The 8,134-nt window shown below is 39.4% G+C and overlaps 1 long non-coding RNA gene across 1 annotated transcript in view; it reads right to left on the bottom strand.

The window, feature by feature from the left end:
* Window positions 1–443: 443 nt before the first annotated feature.
* Window positions 444–8,134, bottom strand: part of LOC108312618 — a 23,876-nt gene continuing 16,185 nt past the window's right edge. Inside the window, exon 3 of the long non-coding RNA XR_001828716.1 lies at window positions 444–505. This is a non-coding gene — a long non-coding RNA (uncharacterized LOC108312618). The remainder of the gene's footprint in view (window positions 506–8,134) is intronic.

The following is an 8,134-nucleotide window of genomic DNA, read 5'->3' on the forward strand; positions in this document are numbered from 1 at the left end:
ATGTATGTAAATATTGTATATGTACATCTAAATAAATCACATAGATGACTTTTTGATAAATTGTGAGAAAACTGTTGAAAATATTACATAAAATTTTTTAAGTCAAAAAAACTAAATCGTAAAAACAAAAAAAAAATTTTCCATATTTTACAAGTTTGGTGAACTTTCTGATGCTAAGAATTATTTAAATCCAAATATTCAAAAAGCAATCAGAGCCTGTTTTTTTAAACTCAGTCATATCTGGCTGCATTTATAAATGGCAAAGTTCCAGTAGCATGAAACTAAAGTAGTACAAGGTACAAATGACCCGATAGCAAAGGGAATGAGATATTATATCCAGAGATGTTAGATCAAAAGGCTTAATAGAACTTAAACAGCCAGGTTTAAGGTGTCTATTAAATTATCATCATCTTGCCAAGCTTATTAACTGTATTAGTCCATTTTCACACTGTTGTAAAGAACTGCCTGAGACTGGGTAATTTATAAAGGAAAGAGGTTTAATTGACTCAAAGTTCAGCATGGCTGGAGAAGCCTCAGGAAACTTACAATCATGGCAGAAGGCAAGGGGGAAGCAAGGAATCTTCTTCACAAAACAGCAGGAAGGAGAATGAACAAGGGAGTACCTACCAAACATACAAGTATCAGATCGTGTGAGAACTCGCTACCACAAGAACAGCATGGGGGAAACCACTCTCATCATTCAATTACCTCCATCTGGTCTCTGCTTGACACACAGAGATTATGGGTATTACAATTCAAGGTGAGATTTTGAGTGCGGACACAGTCAAACCATATCTTTAACTATAATGGGGTGTCCTACAAACACATTTTCATTCCAGATCTGCAAATTACTGGCCATGTGAACACAGGCACATTATTTTACTAAATAATATTATCTATTTCACATATAATAATGCATATAGTGCTTATCACAGGACCTGCCAACTAGCCGGCATATCACATAGGTTATGTTTTACTTTGATATTTAAAACGTTTTAAATGCTTCAACTGACAAATTTTAAAAATATATACTTATTTCTCATTCTCTTTGAACACTTCACAATGCATTTGACCCTTCAGCTTTCCTTGAACTTCTCTCCTTCCTTAGCATCTACATCATTGAACTGTATCATCCTTCCACCCACTTTTGTGAATGCTGATATTCATTTCTTTCTGCCATTCTCCCACTGTGGGCTAACCCAAAGAGTAGGCCTTGGCATTCTTTTATCTCATCATACTCTCTCCCCAGCAAGCTCATTCACTGTCATAACTGCCTTAATCACATCTAGGTAGATAACAACTAAATCTGCCTTCATTCCTGTGTCCTTTTATGCCCTCCTTGTGCTTATCCAGCTGGCTCTAGACATTCCAGTGTGACTATCATGCTATTTGCTATCACTCATCATGACTAAAATGCCAGTCACTGTTGACCCCACTGTAGCCTCTGTAAATCATCATCCAACTTTCCAAACAAACAAAAAAATAAACTCTCAGCTGAAGGAGAAAATGAATTTTTTGGAAAGCTATGTGGGCAGCTCCCAGGATCAGTGGGAGGGCTGGAGAATGAACTTCAGAAAACAGGCAGAAACCAAGGGGAGCCAAAACATAGGCATACCTCACCACAGACCCAGGCTGCTGAAGATGCTGCCCTCATGCCACCACCACCAAACACTATCATAAATAGGTGTTGGTTGGACTCTCAACTCTGCCACAAAAAATAGTCCACCGCCCCTTTTCATCGCTTCCTCAAGAACTGAAGTTCCAGATGAGTGTATCCAATGGACCTAGCTTAGGTCACATACCTACTACTATTAGGTCACATACCTAGCCACTGTATGCAGAAGCTTGGAAAGAGATTATCTGCTCCTGAACACACACTCTGGCTCCCATTGGTGGATATAGGCATATTTGTCAGGTTTCTCCAAAAAAAGCAAAATATATCAGATAGATACATAGATAGACAGATTCTACAGAGATGGATATGTATGTGGAAATTAAAAAGTCTTAATTTTGCAGTCTACAAGTTGGAGACCCAGGAAAGCCCGTGGTGTAGTTTCAATCTGAGTCCAAGGGACTGAGAAACAGGAGCACTGATGGTGCAAGTCCTACCCTGAGGGCAGGAAAAGACTAATATCTCAGCTCAATCAGTCAGGCACAGAGACTGAGACAGCAAATTCTCCCTTCCCCTGCCTTTTTGTTCTTTTCAGGCCCTCAAAAAATTGGATGATGCCCAAACACATTGGGGAGGGCAATCTGCTTTATTCAGTCCCCCAGTTCAAATGTTATTCTCATCCAGAAATACTCTCTATGGCACATCCAGAAATAATGTTCAGCCCAGTCTAGTTGACACATAAAATTAATAAACACAGTAGGGCTTGAGTATTTGGGTCGTGAGCAGCCAAAACCAATAAATCTTCCTGCACCTTCATATAAAACTAGCTTTCCCTCCTAACCACCTTGTTTTTGTCATTATCCTTAAATCACTCACTTGTTTACCCTCATCATTATCAATTGGTTTTGGGTATTATCAAAACTTTCCTCATGGTATCTTCTTCACTCTAGTCCAATTTCTCATATGCCCCATATGACACTTTTTTTTTTTTTTTTTGAGATGGAGTCTCGCTCTGTCACCCAGGCTGGAGTGCAGTGGTGCAATATCGGCTCACTGCAACTTTCACCTCCCAGATTCAAGCAATTCTCCTGCCTCAGCCTCCTGAGTAGCTGGAACGACAGATGTGTGCCACCACTCCTGGCTAATTTTTTTTATTTTTAGTAGAGACGAGGTTTCACCATGTTAGCCAGGATGGTCTCGATCTCCTGACCGCGTGATCCATCCCCCTCAGTCTCCCAAAGTGCTAGAATCTCACAGGCTCCATCTTTTGCTTTTCCCCTAAACATTTGTTGTGAACATTTTCATGGACATTTTCTCATTTAGTAATAGTACCCCCATTTCTTAGATAATTATCTTTTCTTCATTGCATCTAAGACTATTGATCAAGGTGAACTCCAACCTCCAAAAGCAGATCCATGACCTAAGGTAAACTATTACACGTTTCCTCTTGAAATACAAATATTGAGCAGACATAATGCAAAATTGCAAATGCTTGTATCTAATTTATTTAAGGTGATGTATTATGGCAATTCTGTAATCTCTCTACCTAGATCCCTGGAGTGCACTTGGTCTTGTGAGAATCTAAGACTGATTCTCTAGGCTTCCCTGATGTGAGTTTCCCCATATTCTTCCCCTCAATAATTTTGATTATTTTATTTTTAGACAGGGTCTCACTCTGTCACCCAGGCTGGAGTGCAATGGCATGATTACAGCTCACTTCAGCCTTAACCACCCAAAGTCAAGCAATCCACCTACCTCAGCCTTCTAAGTAGCTGGGACCAGGTGCAAGTCAACTTGCCCAGCGAATTTTTTAAATTATTTGTAGAAACAGTGTCTCACTATGTTGCCCGGGCTGGTCTTGAACCCCTGGATTCAAATGATCCTCCCGTCTTGGCCTCGCAAAGTGCTGGGACTATAGGTATGAACTACTGCACCCAAGCTTAAAATTACTTTTAAGCTTAAGTTAGCTTTCAATCATAACTCTCTGACTCGTAAAGCACTGCTATCAAATTAATTTTCCTGAAATATCTCTTCAATCATATTACTCTTCTCTTCAAAAACTTTCCAAAGCTACCCATGGAACAAGTAAAAGTCTCAAATGTCCATTAATGCCCTCCATATTGTGGTCTCAAACTATGTTATGGGTTGAATTTTTTCCTCCCTCTACCCCCACCAGAAATTCATATGTTGATGTCCTAACCCCCAGCACCTCAGAATGTGACCTTATTTGAAGGTTGTTGCAGATATAATTACTTAAGATGGCTGAGCGTGATGGCACACACCTGTAATCCTGGCACTTTGGGGGCCAAGGCAGGTAGGTCACTTGAGGTCAGGAGTTTAAGACCAGCCTGCCCAGCATGATGAAACCCCATCTCCACTAAACCTGCAAAAATGAGCTGGGCCTGGTGGTGAACCCCTGTAGTACCAGCTACTTGGGAGGCTGAGGCAGGAGAATCGCTTGAACCTGGGAGGCGGAGGTTTCAGTGAGCTGAGATCACACCACTGCACTCCAGCCTGGGTGACAGAGCAAGACTTTATCTCAAATAATAATAATAATTACTTAAGATGAGTTCATACCGAAATAGGGTGGGCCCCTAATCCAATATGACTGTTGTCCTTATAAAAGGAACACCACTTGAAAAGGGACACATACAGAGAGCAAATGATGGGGAGACAAGGAAATGGCAGCTGCAGGAAACGCCAAAGATTGCCAGCAAACCACCAGAAACTAGGACAGAGGCACAAAACAGCTCTCCCTCGCAGCCTGCAGAAAGAACCAATCCTACCAACAACTTGATCTCAGATATCTAGCCTCCAGAATTGTGAGAAAGGAAATTTCTGTTGTGTAAGCCAGGTAGTTTGTGGTACTTTGTTATGGCAGCCCTAGACTATAAATACACTATCTTTCTACATCTAGCCCCTGACCACTGTCTTACAAAAATAAATTTTTCCAGTACAATAATGACTCACTAGACCATAATAGACCATTTATGTTTTCACCTCTGTACCTGTTACCATGACATGCCTCTCCATCTTGGCATCTTCACCCCATTGTTTTCTTCAATCTTAATTCTATCCAATCTTCAAGACTCAACTATTGTCCTATATCCTGTATCTTTGTTCTATATTTATTTTCCATCTCAGCCAAGCTTCTTAAAGAAATAATTTATGCTTATGCGTCTACATTCACAAATTCTATGTACCCATCAACCTCCAGCAATGTCTTCTATGCCATCATTCTATGGAAACCACCTTCTCTGATGTCTCAAATATCATTTTTGTTGACAAATCAAATAGATAACTATCTAGTATTCATTTTTCTGGACCTTTCTATTCTATTTGATAATATTTGCTACTTCTTCTGTTATGAACTAAATTGTGTCCACTCCAGAGCAAATTTAACAAATTTATATGTTAAAACTCTAAACTCCAATATGACTGTATGTGAGGACCACAGAGAGAAGGTGACCATTTGCAAGCCAGGAAGAGAGCCCTCATCAGAATCCAACCATGCTTGCACCTTAATCTTGGACTTTCAGCCTCTAGACTGTGAGAAAATAAGTGTCTATTTTGCTTAAGTCACCTGGTCTGTGATGTCTTCCTGTGGCAGCCGGAGCAGACAAATGCCTCTTCCTTCTTAAAAGCTTCTTATTCTTTAACTCCCATACTACTACTCTCTTTTGATTTTTCCTCCTACTAGTCTGACCACAGTAACTCAGCTCTCCTTCCTTCCCTCATTGCCCAAATGCTGTTGTTCTCCTGGGGTCTGAATTAGGCTGTCTTCAAAATCTACTCTACACCCCTTCCTTGAATTAGGTCATCCATTCCTCTGTTGTTAACTAATAGTTGTATGATAATGAATTCCAAAACTGAGGTTCCTGAACCTCAGATATAATATGCTAGTGCCTATCCCCAGAACCTGGCAGGAGAAAAGCCTGCCCTCTAGTAATTCTGAATTGGCCAATGATGGATGCATGTGATTTCAATTTAGTTCCTACCCTCATGGATGGAAGACATGTTCTAGTTGAAACTGGCAGCGAATAGACAGCTTAAGCCAGAAGCCTGGGAGTCATCCTTGATTCACATAATTTAACAGGTTCTAGGGTTTCTAAGTCCTCAGTATCCTTCAGACGCATCTTGTTCTCTGGAAGCTACACTACCGTAGCCTTATTGAGCTCTTTACATTTTTCTCATTCAGAGCACTGCAACATCTTAACAAGTCTCCTGACTTCTGGGCTGTTCTCTTTAATCCTCTGTCCCTGACGCAGTCACCAAAGTTCTCCCTCCAAGATATAAATCTGATCATTTCACTATACCCTAAACAATTTTAGTCTCTCTCCTGTGCCTCTAGAGAGAGCGTGCACACTCCTTAGTATGACATACATGACCTTATGTTATGGGGCCCATGTGCTCCTCTTTGACCTTATTTCTCCTCAATCTCCTCTTCTAGAACTATTTCTAAATGTGAAAACTATGATTTAGGCTCATTGAATTTCCTGATTTCTCTGTATGATCACATTCTCACGATTATTCTGTGCTTTGCACATAGATGTCCCATTATGTGGCATCAGCACAAACGCAAACTCTCTTGCACATTTTTGCCATCTTCTCTGCATCCTTTCCTTTCAGAAACTGCTTTCTCCTCACTTTGTGTGATTTTGGTTATCATCACTGAAAGTGATACAACCAGTCATTACATTCATCATGAACCTGAATTAAAGCAACACTTTAAATCTGAAATTTTGGAGATAGAGAAATAAGGTAAAGGATACTCCAAGAAGCAATTAGACATATATTCAAAATGTAAGACATTCTATAGGACAAGTGACTAGCTTTTTTTAAGAGGCCAATGACATTTTTAAAAGGTGAAGGAACTGTCTAGATTAAAGGAGACCTAAGAAACATTACATCCAAATACAGTGGGAACATCTTATTTGTATTAGATGTTAACAGATCATCTGTAAAAAGGAAGGGAGGATGTTAGAAGAATTTGAATATAGACTATATTAAATTTTATAAAGGAATTATTGTTACTCTTGTTAGGCATAATATGGTCTCTTGGATATACAAGAAAATGCCTCCTCTTTTAAAAAGATGCTTCCTGAAATATAGAGGAGAGAAATATCAGGACACTTGGGATTTGCTTTAAAATATTTCGGTGAAGAAAAAAATTGAGAAGCAATATTGGAAATGTTAATACCTGTTAAATTTAGTTAATTGATATATTGATAAATTCAATATACTATTCTTTTTTATTTTTATGTATATTAGAAATTTTTTATAACAAAAAGTTTTTCTTTGGTCTCAATGGGTTTTTTTTGCCTGGAAATTTAGCAAGCTTATTCTAACATTCATATGGCTACATAAAGTTCCATGACTAGTAAAACACCCGGAAAAAGAAAAATAAAGTGCAGGACATTGCTCTATCAAATATCGAAACCTATTGTGAAATTATTTTAATTAAGATAGTAACTTATGAGCATAGAGATAAACAAATTGCTCAATGCGGCAAAATAGAATGCCAAAAAACTAACCCATACATGTATGGAATATTGATATCTGGAGGAGACAACCCTACAAATAATTGAAAGAACAGACCTTTCAATTAATGATGCTGAGACAACTGGTTATCCAAATGAAAAAAATAAATGTAAAATTAAATCTCTATCTTATGCCGTACATAAAGACACTGTATTAGTCTGTTCAGACTGCCATAACAACATACCATAGACTGGGTGGCTTAAACAACAGACATTTTATCATCAAGTTCTGGAGGCTGGAATCCAAGATCAGAATGCCGGCCTGATTGGGTTCTGGTGAGGAGGGCTCTCTTCCTGGCTTGCAAATGACTGTCTTCTTGCTGTGTTCTCACGCCTCAGAGAGAGAGAGAGAGAAAGCTCTCTGGTGTGTCTTCTTATAAGGATGCTAATCTTATCATGAGGGCCCCACCATCATTATTTTATCCAAACCTAATTATTTATGAAAGGCTTGATCTCCAAATACCATCACACTGGGAGTTAGAGCTTCAACATATACATTTGCAGGTGGAGGATATAAATGCTGTATTTATTACAGACACCATAAATAAAATGAAAATACAAACCAGAAACTATCGCAGAGAACAGCAATGCAAATAACTGACAAAGGATTAGTATCCCAGAATATATCAAGAACGTCTCTAAATCAATAAGAAAAAGCCAAATAACTCAGTAGAAAAATGTGAAAAAGATGCCCAGGCACAGTGGCTCACACCTGTAATCCCAGCCCTTTGGGAGGCAGAGGCAGGTGGATCATTTGAGGTCAGGAGTTCGAGACCAGCCTGGCCAATATGGTGAAACCCTGTCTCTACTAAAAATTGAAAAATCAGCTGGGCATGGAGGTGCGTGCCTATAGTCCCAGCTACTTGGGAGGCTGCGGCAGGAGAATCGCTTGAACCTGGAAGGTGGAGGTTGCAGTAAGCCAAGACTGCACCACTGAAATACAACCTGGGCAACAGAGCGACACTCCAATTCAAAAAATACA

This window comes from Cebus imitator, unplaced genomic scaffold (assembly GCF_001604975.1).
Source record: "Cebus imitator isolate Cc_AM_T3 unplaced genomic scaffold, Cebus_imitator-1.0 Scaffold127, whole genome shotgun sequence".
In the NCBI taxonomy this organism is placed as follows: domain Eukaryota; kingdom Metazoa; phylum Chordata; class Mammalia; order Primates; family Cebidae; genus Cebus; species Cebus imitator.